Source organism: Pelophylax lessonae (genome assembly GCF_965119305.1).
Source record: "Pelophylax lessonae genome assembly, chromosome: 9".
NCBI lineage: Eukaryota > Metazoa > Chordata > Amphibia > Anura > Ranidae > Pelophylax > Pelophylax lessonae.
In genome coordinates, this window is record NC_138776.1 from 261894608 (window position 1) to 261909969 (window position 15362).

Genomic DNA, 15362 nt, shown 5'->3' on the forward strand with positions numbered 1-15362 from the left:
AGGGACATTCTTCCCACTGACCTCCAATGTAAGGGACATTCTTCCCACTGACCTCCAATGTAAGGGACATTCTTCCCACTGACAACCAATGTAAGGGACATTCTTCCCACTAACCTCCAATGTAAGAGACATTCTTCCCACTGACTACCAATGTAAGGGACATTCTTCCCCCTGAGCATAAATGTAAGGAGCATTCTTCTCACGGAACACCAATTTAAGGAACATTCTTCCCACTGACCACCAATGGAAGAGACATTCTCCCAGTGACCACCAATGGAAGAGACATTCTCCCAGTGACCACCAATGTAAAGAGCATTCTTCCCACTGATCACCAATAATCAGTAGGGGGCATTTTTCCAACTGGCCTCACATGTAAGTTGCCATTTGGCAAACTGCCAAGGACGTATTCTGTAAGCCACTGATGAGATAAAGACTGTGAACTTAATAAGTCTAACACTGTGACCATGAGGAGGGGAACCAAGATGGCAGCAATGGAAATATTCTATGTGGCTTTTGTAGTGGCTCCAAATTTCTTCAGAATATCAGCTGACACACATGGAACTGAAGTCTCCATCTCATAAAACTAAATTGGATGACTGTAAGAATTAAGACAATTCCCAACCACCAATCTTCTTAAAATTATGGTCATCGTAAAAAAAAAAAAAAAATGGATTCAGAACAGAATGTTGGCAAGTGCAGACATTTCTGGTTTATTTGGGAAACCTATAGAAAGGTCCAATGATAAAATAGATGTTCCTCTATTTGTCTTCACTATGTTTCCCCGTTGCTTCTTTGGTTTTAATGCTATGGTTGTCCTTGTATTGTCATGGTTGCCCACTTGTTGCTCCATGTATTGTTATGGTTGCCCACTTGTTGCTCCACGTATTGTCATGGTTGCCCATTTGTTGCTCCATGTATTGTCATGGTTGCCCACTTGTTTCTCCATGTATTGTCATGGTTGCCCATTTGTTGCTCCATGTATTGTCATGGTTTCCGACTTATTGCTCCATGTATTGTCATGGTTGCCCACTTGTTGCTCCATGAATTGTAATGATTGTCTTTTTGTTGATCCATTTATTTGCCCATTTGTTGCTCCATGTATTGTCAGGGTTGCCCACTTGTTGCTCCATGTATTGTTATGGTTGCCCACTTGTTGCTCCACATATTGTCATGATTGCCCACTTGTTGCTCCATGTATTGTCATGGTTGCCCACTTTTTGCTCCATGTATTGTCAAGGTTGCCCACTTTTTGCTCCATGTATTGTCAAGGTTGCCCACTTGTTGCTCCATGTATTGTCATGGTTGTCTTTTTGTTGATCCATTTATTTGCCCATTTGTTGCTCCATGTATTGTCATGGTTGTCTTTTTGTTGATCCATTTATTTGCCCATTTGTTGCTCCATGTATTGTCATGGTTGCCCACTTGTTGCTCCATGTATTGTCATGACTGCCCACTTGTTGCTCCATATATGGTCATGGTTGCCCACTTGTTGCTCCATGTATGGTCATGGTTGCCCACTTGTTGCTCCATGTATTGTCAAGGTTGCCCCCTTGTTGCTCCATGTATTGTCAAGGTTGCCCCCTTGTTGCTCCATGTATTGTCATTATTGCCCACTTGTTGCTCCATGTATTGTCATGGTTGCCCATTTGTTGTATGTTACCCACCTGCTGTCACAATTGCTGATGTTTTGCCCATATATTGTCATATTTGCCGATAGATTATCAAGGCTTCATCTGGGTTATTGTGTTTTCTATGTGTGTGAGGGACCAAATTACTATAAAAATGTAATCCCTTCAGACCCAATAACTATTAAATCGTACCCTGAAAGATGGAAATATTTTTGCCTTGGGTGCACCACTGAAGCTTACCATCCCCCCTGATAATCCGAGGCTCACAAGGTTACAAAAGTTCCCTGGTACTCTATATCCCTATAGTTCCCTTGGGTCACCATAATGCCTGTTATGAGGGGCTCCCACTCTCCCTGTCCTGTAGACCAGTGTGAATTTTCTGGTGTCTTACTAGGCCTCCTTTCCGACTAAAACATTTTCCACACTCTGAACATGAAAATGGACGGCTACCCATGTGGGTGCGCTGGTGTGCATCAAGGTTTCCTTTCTGACTGAAACATTTCCCGCACTCCGTACATAAATAGGGCTGTACACCCGTGTGACTTCTCTGGTGTTTATTTAGGCTTCCTTTCTTAATGAAACCTTTCCCGCACTCTGAACATGTATGGGGACGCTCACCTGTGTGAATTTTCTGGTGTGTAACAAGGGTTCCTTTGTCATTGAAGTGTTTACCGCACTCTGGACATGAATAGGGACGCTCACCAGTGTGAGTTCTCTGGTGTTTTTATAAGGTCCCTTTTCTTAATATAACATTTCCCGCACTCTGGACATGAATGAGGACGCTCATTTTTGTGAATTTTCTGGTGTGTAACAAGGCTTCCTTTCTCAGTGAAACATCTCCCGCACTCTGAACATGAATAGGGACGCTTGCCGGTGTGACAAATCTGATGTTTAAGAAGACCTCCTTTCGTAGTAAAACATTTCCCACATTCCCTGTCCTGTAGACCAGTGCGAATTTTCTGGTGTTTTACAAGGCCTCCTTTCTGACTAAAACATTTCCCGCACTCTGAACATGAAAAAGGACGGCTACCAGTGTGGGTGCGCATCAAGGTTTCCTTTCTGACTGAAACATTTCCCGCACTCCGTACATAAATAGGGCTGTACACTCGTGTGACTTCTCTGGTGTTTATTTAGGCTTCCTTTCCTAGTGAAACCTTTCCCACACTCTGAACATGTATGGGGACGCTCACCTGTGTGAATTTTCTGGTGTGCAACAAGGTTTCCTTTCTGATTGAAGCGTTTATCACACTCTGGACATGAATAGGGACACTCACCAGTGTGAGTTCTCTGGTGTTTTATAAGGTCCCTTTTCTTAATAAAACATTTCCTGCACTCTGGACATGAATGAGGACGCTCATTTTTGTGAATTTTCTGGTGTGTAACAAGGCTTCCTTTCTCAGTGAAACATCTCCCGCACTCTGAACATGAATAGGGACGCTCGCCGGTATGACAAATCTGATGTTTAAGAAGACCTCCTTTCGTAGTAAAACATTTCCCACACTCTGAGCACGAATAAGGACGTGCACCTGTGTGAGTTTTCAGGTGTTTACCAAGGCTGTATTTGAGAATAAAGCACTTTCCACACTCTGGACATGAATGGGGACGCTCACCTTTGTGAATTTTCTGGTGGACATCAAGCCTTCTTTTCTCACTGAAACATTTCACACACTCCAAACACGGATAGGGACGGTCAGCCTTGTGAACTTTCTGATGCCTAAGGAAGACTCCTCTCTGATTGAAACACTTCCCGCATTCTGAACACGGATACGGACGCTCCCCCGTGTGAATTCTTCGGTGCACAAGAAGTTGTTGGTTCTTAGCGAAGCATTTCCCGCACTCTGAGCATGAATAGGGACGCTCACCTTGGTGACTTTTCTGGTGTGTGAGAAGGTTTACTTCCTTGCTATAACGCTTCCCGCACTCTGAACATGAATAAGGACGCCCTCTTGTGTGAATTTTCTGGTGTTTGAGAAGTTTTCCTTTCTCGTTGAAACGTTTCCCGCACTCTGAACAGGAATGCGAAGCAGTGTGACTTTTCTGGTGCTCAAGAAAGTCTTTTCTCCGGGTAAAACTTTTTTTTCTAGACACGAATTAGGGCGCTCACCAGTGTGACTTCTCTGGTGTCGGAGAAGCGAACTCATTCTAGTGAAAGATTTCCCGCACACCGAACAGGGAAATGATCTGTCGCTTGCGTGAGCTCCTTCTGGGGTTGAGGAAGATTCCTCGAGTTTGGACGGATCTGCGGGTTTCTCCATGCTGTTAGATCTTCGATGCTTATCTTTAGTTATAGGATGTGATCGATCGGAAGGTTCCCGAGGGTTGGAGGGATCCGTTGATCTCTGTGTGTTCGGAGTAATAAAGTTTTCTCCCGGAAAGAGTTGTGTGATGTCATCATTTGTATTATCATCAGGAGAGGACATGGGACGCCCCTCAGAGATATTCCGGGCACTGCGTCCACCTGTTGGAAATTTTGAAGAAATGTTAGAAGCATTCTTCAAAGCTTACAACAATTCGACAATCAAATCAAATCAGATTAAACACTTCTGGACCAGGCCTATTTCTGACACGCGTTGTTTACAAGCTAAAATCTGCTAGAAAATTACTTAGAACCCCCCAAACATTATATATATATTTTTTAGCAGAGACCCTAGAGAGGGGATTGTTGCAATATTTTTTAAATCACACCGTGTTTGCGCAGCGGTCTTCCTAACGCAATTTTTTTGGGAAAAAATTCACTTTTTTTAATTAAAAAACAAGATAACAGTAAAGTTAGCCCAATTTTCTTTCTACAATGTGAAAGATAATGTTACGCTGAGTAAATAGATACCCAACATGTCATGCTTCAAAATTGCGCACGCTCGTGGAATGGCGACAAACATTGGTACTTGGTCCCCATAGCCGACATTTTATACATTTCTACAGGTTACCAGTTTAGAGTTACAGAGAAGGTCCAGGGCTCAAATTATTGCTCTCGCTCTAACGATCGCGGCGATACCTCACATGTGTGGTTTGAACACCGTTTACATATGTGGGCGGGACTTGCGTATGCGTTCGCTTCTGCGCACGAGCTAACGGGGACGGGGCGCTTTCATTTTTTTTTTTTTTCCCATTTATTTTATTTATTATTTTTATACAGTTTTTTTTAAACAAAAATGTTTTGATTATTTTTATTCCTATTACAAGGAATGTAAACATCCCTTCTAATAGAAATAAGCAGGACAGGACCTCTTTAGGCTCCGTTCACATGTAGGTAGGGATGCACCGAAATGAAATTCTTGGCCGAAGCCGAATAATAATGAAATGCTTGGCCGAAGGCCGAATACCGAACGCGGTGTTTCGCATTTTTTCCATTTATCCATCTCATGTCTCTCTCTCTCTCTCTTGTCCTCTCACTCTCTCTCTCTTGTCCTCTCTCTCACTCTCTCTCTCTTGTCCTCTCTCTCTCTCTCTCTCTCTCTTGTCCTCTCATGTCTCTCTCTCTTGTCCTCTCATGTCTCTCTCTCTCTCTTGTCCTCTCACTCTCTCTCTCTTGTCCTCTCTCTCTCTCTCTTGTCCTCTCTCTCTCTCTCTTGTCCTCTCTCTCTCTCTCTCTCTCTCTCTCTCTCGTCCTCTCTCTCTCTTGTCCTCTCTCTCTCTCTTGTCCTCTCTCTCTCTCTTGTCCTCTCATGTCTCTCTCTCTTGTCCTCTCTCTCTCTCTCTCTTGTCCTCTCATGTCTCTCTCTCTCTCTTGTCCTCTCATGTCTCTCTCTCTCTCTCTTGTCCTCTCACTCTCTCTCTTGTCCTCTCGTGTCTCTCTCTCTTGTCCTCACGTGTCTCTCTCTCTTGTCCTCACGTGTCTCTGTCCTCTCATGTCTCTCCTTACCTCCCTCCCTCCCATCTGCATAGTCGATGTTTGCTGTATGGCTCCTGTGCTCTGTCATTGGTATCACTCCGCCTGTGACAGACCCCGGCGCTAAGCGGCTATACAGGAAGCATCCGCTCTACTTCCTGTAGTGCTTCCGGCTATGTTTACAGTGATGCTCGGGGATGGCGGGTACCGACCCACCATCCGCGTCATTAAAAACGTCATTGTTCGGCACAAATTTATTCTGCCTTTTTACTTATTCGGCCGAACACCGAAAGTGCTTTTTTTGCTATTTTCGGCCGAATAATGTTCGGTTGCCGAACATTCGGTGCATCCCTACATGTAGGCGTTTTGGGACGTTTTTGGGGAGTTTTTCTGCTCTAGGATCAGCTCTCAAAACGCCCAACAAGACAAATCCTATTCATTTCAATGGCCCCTGTTCACATCTGAGCGTTTTGACGCTGTGAGCAAAACACCCAACGCTCAAAAAAGTACATGAGCTTCTTTTTGGGCAGATTACAGGCGTTTTCCATTGGTCTCTATTCAATCTAAAAACACCTGCACAAAAAAACGCCTGTAAATCGCGGTAAAAAACATGCGAAAATGCTACGCTCAGGTGTGAATGTAGCCTTAATGTGAGATCTGGAGTCAGAAAGACCTCACACCTCACATATAGGCTGGCAATACATTATACAATTTTCTGTACAATTTTCTTGAAATTTACCTTCAACTATGTAATACAAAGTTATGACAAAGGTGTAATAGACAATCTAAAAACGTATAGATAAATCCACAACACTAACAGCGCTAATGAATAAAGTCTGCTAATATCAAGGTCACTCCCGTGTGGGAGGGATGATGTAAAAAAAAAGGGAGTTTTCCATCACAAAACAGTTCCAGTAAGTGACAATCCAAATCCCAGGGAAAGGGTGTGAGGACTTCCACTTTGACGCTCTCAGTGGAAGTCCTTACGACGAAACGCGTCAGGCCGTGTGTGCGCGCGGTCGCCTTATACCATTGCTACGCCTGGCCACGCTACGGTCTCCTGGAGAACATGGGTCCGATCTAGTAGGGGGTCATAGAGCGTACATGTTTTATTGAATGCCTTCATTCCAATCTATTGCTGTAAGTAGAAACCTTGAGGGGAGCGGGGCTATTTGTGTCATATTTTAATCCATTAAAGTTGCGGAATTACACTATGTGCCCCTACTCTTCATTTACATGCTACCATGAATGGAGTTCTATATGAAGGCTAATAAGGTTCACATGGATTTTCGATCTTACGAGTTTGGAGACATATAATATGGAGATCGGAGTATACTCTGAGGGAGAGTTTTGATCATTTATCTGGTGAGTTCCAGGAGAGAGGGGGGAGCACCGGTGATTGGTGGATTTTTGGTGGATGATTAAGAAATCCCTCACACCCTTTCCCTGGGATTTGGATTGTCACTTACTGGAACTGTTTTGTGATGGAAAACTCCATTTTTTGACATCATCCCTCCCACACGGGAGTGACCTTGATATTAGCAGACTTTATTCATTAGCACTGTTATGGCCCGTACACACGATCCGAAAATCAGACGAAAATTAACGCTTGTGAAAGGATCGGACGATAATCGGATCGTTAGTACACAGCTTACGAGAGGCGATCACGACAGTTCACCCGATATAATCCGGTCGTGCAAGCATAAAAATTTTGATCGTATTATAACACATCGTACGATAATCGTATTATCAGTATGTTGTTCGTCCGAAAAAAATGGTGAGCAGTAGACAGCGCATGAGCAGTAGACATCATTTTCCCCTCACACGCTACAGCGTGGTTACGCATACCGGAAGCCTTTGAATCATCGTCCGAGAAAATTCGTATCGTAAGTAACCTCTCCCAATTGCGAATATAATTGAGAGTTCCTAGCAACCAAACAAAAACGGACGGAGAGTCGTCCGATTTTCGGATCGTGTGTACTGGGCATTAGTGTTGTGGAATTATCTATACGTTCTTAGATCGTCTATTACACCTTTGTCATAACTTCTTTAATATAACAGCAGCTGAGACCTTACAGGTCTTGTATGTATATACATTCATATTTCTGGTAAAATTAGAGCGCAGGGTGAGTAATTACTTTGCAATTTTAGCGGTTTGTGCAATCTCTTCACTCTTTTATGTGTATGTAATACAAAGGCCTGCCTAATTGGATACAGGTACAAGTGTTTAGCTTTGACAGGAGGCATTTTTTCAGCCGCATCAGGATCGGATCGCACAGACACGGATCACCATTCTTGCTGCGTTTTCAGTGCATTTTAAAGAGGAGGTGCATTTTTCGTGTGTTTTTTTTTAACTGACCAAATATGCACCAATTTAGTGTATTTAAAGTATAAGTCCACCCTAAAACTAAAAATCACTGTATCTATAGATCTCCACATTCTAACACTAACCTATCTAGCCCTATAGAGAAGAAATCAGTATACTTACCTTTATTGAAGCTGATCCGACCCGATCTCCAGTAATGGAAGCTCTGCAGAGGACACGGCCGACAATGGCTGTGAAATGATTGGGAAGTGACGTCACCTATAGACTTACTATGGGGCTTCCGTTGTCGGCCGTGTCTTCTGCACCCACCTCCACAGCGAAGCCGAGGCTGACAGCTCAGCGCGGGATAGAGTCGGATCAGCTTCAAAAAGGTAAGTATATGGATTTCTTCTTTACAGGGCTAGATAGGTTAGTGTTAGATTGTGGAGGTCTATAGATGTAGGGATTTTATGGTTAGGGTGGACTTATCCTTTAATGTTTGGCCCAAGACATATCTTTTCTATGTGGCCCAGAAATCTCAAAAGGTTGGACATCCCTGATCTAAATCAATTGCTCCTTTGCAATCTTTTTTTGTTTTTATCTGGACATATGTTGCATTTTAACCCATACAATGATTTAAAAATCCATACTTTATACTCATAGAAGTCAAATATAAACAGTTTCTGCATTTAATGTTTATTACTTACTTGTGTCCATAAGTAGAGAAGATTCCTCCTGTTTACTTTCCATAATCATCTCCCCCTCCTCCATAGACTGCTGATCTCCACTCACCAACTTCTCTTCTTCTTTATCCTCAGCTTTGAGGTATTTCAGTTCTTCACCCTAAACCCCAAAGATGATAGAAAATATTTAGAAAAAAATAAATAAATAGATGAATGTCTACTTATAGAATAATTTTCAAGTTCTTTTTGGCCAGTTCCATCTACCTGATCATTCCCTTTATAATTGTGATCTCCGTTGGTGGAATCCCTGGAATACAGAGGACCTCCCTCCTCCACAGACTGCTGATCTCCACTCACCAACGTCTCTTCTTCTTCTTTAATCTCACCTTTGATGTCTTTCAGTTCTTCACCCTAAACCATAAAGATAATAGAATATATTTAGAAAAAAGGAAAATAAAAATTACATTGAAGAATGTCTACTTATAGAACGATCTTCAAGTTCTTTTTGGCCAGTTCCATCTACCTGATCGTTCTCTTTATAATTGTGACCCTGGGAATACAGAGGACCACCCTCCTCCATAGACTGCTGATCTCCACTCACCACCGTCTCTTCTTCTTTATCCTCATTCTCAACTTTGATGTCTTTCCGTTCTTCATTCTAAATTCCAGAGATGATAAAAAAAATATAAAATCTGAAACGACTGCTTTCAATAAGAGATCATGTAGATAAATTTCCTCTCAAATAATTATTTTTGAGTTTTTCGCCCAGTCCCATCTACCTGATCATTCTCTGTATAGTTGTGAACTTCCTGGGTGGAATCCTGGGAACCTAGAGGACCTAGTCCACTGATCTCCACTCACCAAGGTCTCTTCTTCCTCCTTCCCCTCAAATTCAAAGTCTTTTTGTTCTTCATCCTAAATTTCATAGAGGAGTACATGTAACCTCTGGAAAAGTTGCAGCCAATGATACGAGATTATATAGATGAATGCCCTCTCGTGTAATTATTTTGGAGTTATTTTTTGCCCAGTCTAATCTACCTGATTATTCTTTGTATAGCTGTGATGTTCCTGGGTGGAATCCTGAGAATTCAGAGGACAACCCTCCCCCATAGACTGCTGTCCACTCACCAAGGACTCTTCCTTTTTTACCTCAACTTTGATGTCCTTAATTTCTTCATCCTAAACTCCAAGGATTTCAGAACACAAAGGAAAACTAGATTATTATTAGAATGCCACCTCACAGTTTAGAACACTATTTAAGGTCTACATGTTCAGCCCCACCTACCTGATGATGGTGGGGGATGGTGTGACCTTCCTGTGTGGAATCCCGGGAATACAGAGGACGGGGACATCTCTCTGGTGGGTTCCCATTACTGGATCCATCTGTAGGAAACACACACACTGACTGAATACATTGTTTCTATGTGTTTATCAGATGATGGGGGATCTAGGTGGATCCTCCGTACTGCTCTCTCCTTTACAATAAAGTCTCCTCTTACCCGGTGATGTGAGGGGCGGCTGATTCTCCATCATGATGTCCTTGTAGAGATCCTTGTGTCCTTCTAAATACTCCCACTCCTCCATGGAGAAATAGACAGTGACATCCTGACACCTTATAGGAACCTGACACACACAATGATACAGTCACCATCCAGACACATCCCTTGTCTGTTACTGGATAATGTCCCAGAATTCCCGGCACCGCTCACCTCTCCTGTCAGCAGCTCCATCATCTTCTTGGTGACTTCTAGAATCTTTTGCATGTTGTGTCTTGTAGGGATCAGGGATGGAGGTGGGGGGATGATGATGTAATTCTGGATTCTTGAGGATCTTGTGGTCATATTATGACTTCTTCTTGTGTCATTTTCAGTAGATTTCTTCGTAACTGTTGTACAGCTCTGTGTGATACAAAGATAAATATCACCCTCCCATTATCCCTCACCTCTATGGTTACCTCTGTATTTATTCTTCAGAGATTGGCCACAATGTGCCTGATTCAGCAAAGGACAGACATTTTTCTTCCAATGATATGATTACAATGTGGTCAGATTTATAGCTCCTTCTAGAAGTCATATAATGGAGTCACTAATGTTTTACTAGTAACGCTCACTGAACGACCAGTCAATGTTATCCATGGATCAGAGGTAACCCCTTCATTACACTCACCTCTCTGGTCAGCAGGCTAAGGATATCCAGAATGAGGTTCATCACCGTCTCATTCCGGGAAAATGCCTTGCTTACATTCTTCGCAAAACTCAAAGTCCGCTGATTCTCCATCATGACGTCCTTGTAGAGATCCTTGTGTCCTTCTAAATACTCCCACTCCTCCATGGAGAAATAGACAGTGACATCCTGACACCTTATAGGAACCTGACACACACAATGATACAGTCACCATCCAGACACATCCCTTGTCTGTTACTGGATAATGTCCCAGAATTCCCAGCACCGCTCACCTCTCCTATCAGCAGCTCAGTGATCTTGTTGGTGACTTCTAGAATCTTCTTAGCACCGATTAACCCTGTTGTCAGGCAGTGAGGTGGAGGAACTGTGATGGGTGATGTTTCATGAAGACAGCTGTTGGATGGTAATCGCTCATCGGATAATTCCTTCACTACTTTATAATCCTGTGAAAAGAAGGAATGTAGCAGTTGTCACAACAAACTTCCTAGAATCCTCCTCACCTCTCCGGTCAGGTCTGTGTTTTATTAATAGAGATAAGAGTGATGTCATGTGACCTCCCAGAATCCTCCTCACCTCTCCGGTCAGCTGTGTGTTTTATTAATAGAGATAAGAGTGATGTCATGTGACCTCCCAGAATCCTCCTCACCTCTCCGGTCAGGTCTGTGTTTTATTAATAGAGATAAGAGTGATGTCATGTGACCTCCCAGAATCCTCCTCACCTCTCCGGTCAGCTCTGTGTTTTATTAATAGAGATAAGAGTGATGTCATGTGACCTCCCAGAATCCTCCTCACCTCTCCGGTCAGGTCTGTGTTTTATTAATAGAGATAAGAGTGATGTCATGTGACCTCCCAGAATCCTCCTCACCTCTCCGGTCAGGTCTGTGTTTTATTAATAGAGATAAGAGTGATGTCATGTGACCTCCCAGAATCCTCCTCACCTCTCCGGTCAGCTCTGTGTTTTATTGATAGAGATAAGAGTGATGTCATGTGACCTCCCAGAATCCTCCTTACCTCTCCGGTCAAGTCTGTGTTTTATTAATAGAGATAAGAGTGATGTCATGTGACCTCCCAGAATCCTCCTCACCTCTCCGGTCAGCTCTGTGTTTTATTGATAGAGATAAGAGTGATGTCATGTGACCTCCCAGAATCCTCCTTACCTCTCCGGTCAAGTCTGTGTTTTATTGATAGAGATAAGAGTGATGTCGTGTGACCTCCCAGAATCCTCCTCACCTCTCCGGTCAGGTCTGTGTTTTATTATTAGAAATAAGAGTGATGTCATGTGACCTCCCAGAATCCTCCTCACCTCTTCAGTCAGGTCTACGTTTCTATTTCAGAGAGGGGAGTGATGTCATGTCATGTGCAGACTAATACCAAACTGAGAATAATCTGGACGAAGAAGGTTGTGGTGGTTAAGAAGACCACAGACAATACTAAATGTGATGGTCTTCTTTAACACAAGCGATGACCATTTTTGGGGAGTGACCAGAAATGTATTAGAAAGGAAGGTGATTGGCTGCAGGAGCAGGATGACTGTAAGGACCCTTCCACAGGGACAGAGGAACTGAGGCTACAGGGGAATTTAGTGCCCACATGGAGACATGGCCTGTACAGAGGGAGGTGGAGACTACAAATCACAGAGTGTTAGGGGGAGAGAAAAGAGAAACCCAGGCTGGAAAAAGATCTCACATGTGAACAGATGAGAAAAGATCTTTGTCCAGGTGTTGCTCATAAGGACACTGGGAAGCTACATGCCAAACCTATGTTGCTGTCGATGAGAGGGACATGTGCTGGTTAGTTTGACCCTGTGCGTGGTCCAGCTGCCAGGAGTTCATTTGTGCCTACAAACTAAGTGAGACACATCCTGTTGCAACCTAATTGAGAGGTACACTTGCTGATATTGCTGCTGTGCAACTAGAGATCTCAGTGTGTTCCAGATTTCCTGCTTTGGTGACTGCTGTCCAGGTTTGTGGTTCCAGATGTGCTGATTTCTGGGAAGAGCTTCAATCTGCACTGCCACAGAGAGGACTGCTTATATCAACTATCATCCAGAGACTGCCAGAGATAACCTGTGGTTGCCTTCAGAGAAACTGTTCTGGACTAATAGGATGAAAAGAGACTGCCATACAAGATAGGCAGAATAGAAAATGGCCTTTGGCCACAAACTTTGTCCCCTTCATTTTTAAAAAGATAGAGCTGCGGGGTCTTGGGACTAATTCCTTTGGAGAGCTCCTTCCTCTTTTCTGGGACTTAGAAACTCATTTGACTGCTCCACCAAAGACTTGTGGCATCAATGCCGGGCACTAATAACTGTTTCACCACTGGTATGAACAGTTGAATAAATAGCTCTTTATTTAGGATGCATCTGTCTATAAACCAGAGGCTCTGGATGGACAGTTGGATAAATGGTTCAATATTTAGGATGTATCCGGTCTATAAACCAGAGGCTCTGGATGGACAGTTGGATAAATGGTTCTATATTTAGGATGTCACTGGTCTATAAACCAGAGACTCTGGATGGACAGTTGGATAAATGGTTCTATATTTAGGATGTATCCGGTCTATAAACCAGAGGCTCTGGATGGACAGTTGGATAAATGGCTCTATATTTAGGATGTATCCGGTGTATAAACCAGAGGCTCTGGATGGACAGTTGGATTAATGGTTCTATATTTAGGATGTATCTGGCCTATAAGCCAGAGGCTCTGGATGGACAGCTGGATAAATGGTTCTATATTTAGGACGTATCTGGTCTATAAACCAGAGGCTCTGGATGGACAGCTGGATAAATGGTTCTATATTTAGGATGTATCTGGCCTACCAGGGGCTCTGGATGGACAGTTGGATAAATGGTTCTATATTTAGGACGTATCTGGTCTATAAACCAGAGGCTCTGGATGGAAAGTTGGATAAATGGCTCTATATTTAGGATGTATCTGGTCTATAAACCAGAGGCTCTGGTTGGATAGTTGGATAAATGCTTCTATATTTAGGATATATCCGGTCTATAAACCAGAGACTCTGGATGGACAGTTGGATAAATGGCTCTATATTTAGGATGTATCCAGTCTATAAACCAGAGGCTCTGGATGGACAGTTGGATAAATGGTTCTATATTTAGGATGTATCTGGTCTATAAACCAGAGGCTCTGGATGGACAGTTGGATAAATGGCTCTATATTTAGGATGTATCTGGTCTATAAACCAGAGGCTCTGGATGGACAGTTGGATAAATGGCTCTATATTTAGGACGTATCTGGTCTATAAACCAGAGGCTCTGGATGCTTGCCCCAACAGAAGAAAAAGTACATTGTTGGCTCTATATAACTACCTGTAATGTATATTGCAGTGTATCTCTCCATACATGTGTAGCTGCATCTGGTGGACATAAAAATCTTCACAGTGAACATGCAAGACGAAGACATCATAACAGTGACTGAAAGTAAATATAAAATATCTTAATACATCTCATTACCTTCTGTTACCAATTTGAGAAACGTCTCCCACAGGACTTCCTGTATGGACCATACATCACTTCCTCTTTGTATAAGATCACTTCCTGTTTGTACCTTTTCATTTCCTGGCTGTAGCGTAATATCATTTCCTGTCTGTGCGTACGACTAACAATAAGTGAGATCAACGCCTTGTGGAAAGTATAAAAACTGCAGCCTTAAGCCCCGTACACACGCTACGAATTTCCGCCGACCGGTCGTCCGTCTTTTGTCCAGAGTGCGTGTCTGTTGGTAGGAATGTGCTCTAGACTGCACACAAATTTTCCCGTACGACAGAATTCTACTTCAGGAGTGATGTCATGTGTTGGATTGATTTGTATGTGTTCTTTCATCTCTGAGCATGCCTAGTCTTGCTCATAAGATTTTTCCCCATCGAAATCTGTACTAATGAGACGAAAATTGGACGTGTTTTGATGGAGGACAAAAATTTTAATGCCTGCACACCAGGATTTTTTCGGCCGAAAAGTCGGAGTCGGTTGTCGGAAGCACCATACTAACAAGCCGAAAATCGGCAGATCGGTCGTCGAACGAAATTTCCCGGCCGAATTTCTTCTCATGTGTACGGGGCTTAAGTTGTTTTTCTGTACTCTTGACAGCTGCTTCTTGTTCCATCCCCAAGAGCCCTTTTACACTGAGGCGCTTTGGCGCTAAAAAAAAAAAAAAGCGCCTAAAAAGCTCACGAAAACCTATTCCCATTGAAATCAATGAATGCTTTCACACATGCCGTTTCAGTTAATTGTGGAGGCTCTATCACGTGGACGGTGTTTGACCCACTTTCTTCTTTGGACTATGTTATGGTACTATTTGTACCTATAGTTGGACTATCTGCATACATGAATGCCACTTTTTTATATAGCTAACGCACTGATTGTGTTTATTCTAGGGATAGACCGATATGTTTTTTTTCAGGGCCGATACCGATATTTTGGTCACAGCGTATCGGTATCAGCCGATATGGGCCTATATTTTGTACATTTAGAATTTTGAAAAATAAACACAATATTTGACACAAATCTGGTACTGAACATGTTCATTTTTGTTTAATGCTTAATGGCTGGCTTGCTGGCAACCTGTGGTGGGTGGCTGGCTGGCACCCTGTGGTGGGTGGCTGGCTGGCAAGCCTGTGATGAGTGGCGTGGTGGCTGGCACCCTGTGGTAGGTGGGTGGCTGGCTGGCTGGTACAGGGCCTGGGGGCGGCTGACTGGTACAGTGCCTGTGGGTGCC

General features: G+C 43.2%; 2 protein-coding genes and 1 pseudogene across 3 annotated transcripts in view; 1 reads left to right on the forward strand and 2 right to left on the reverse strand.

Annotated features, from left to right (window-relative positions):
- The window catches only part of LOC309564420 (uncharacterized protein), a gene marked incomplete at both ends in the record, with an annotated part of 648900 nt that overhangs the window by 425941 nt on the left and 207597 nt on the right, over window positions 1–15362 (reverse strand).
- Window positions 1–15362, forward strand: part of LOC309562909 (gastrula zinc finger protein XlCGF66.1-like) — a 471303-nt gene that overhangs the window by 161423 nt on the left and 294518 nt on the right. The window lies entirely within an intron of this gene.
- Window positions 1892–10895, reverse strand: LOC309563491 (annotated as a pseudogene). The gene is made up of 9 exons (XR_014226226.1): window positions 10612–10895; window positions 10062–10343; window positions 9484–9624; window positions 9307–9360; window positions 9047–9103; window positions 8470–8605; window positions 3733–4086; window positions 3130–3490; window positions 1892–2561 (listed from the first exon to the last, which is right to left on the reverse strand). The product of XR_014226226.1 is annotated as an uncharacterized misc_RNA (transcript).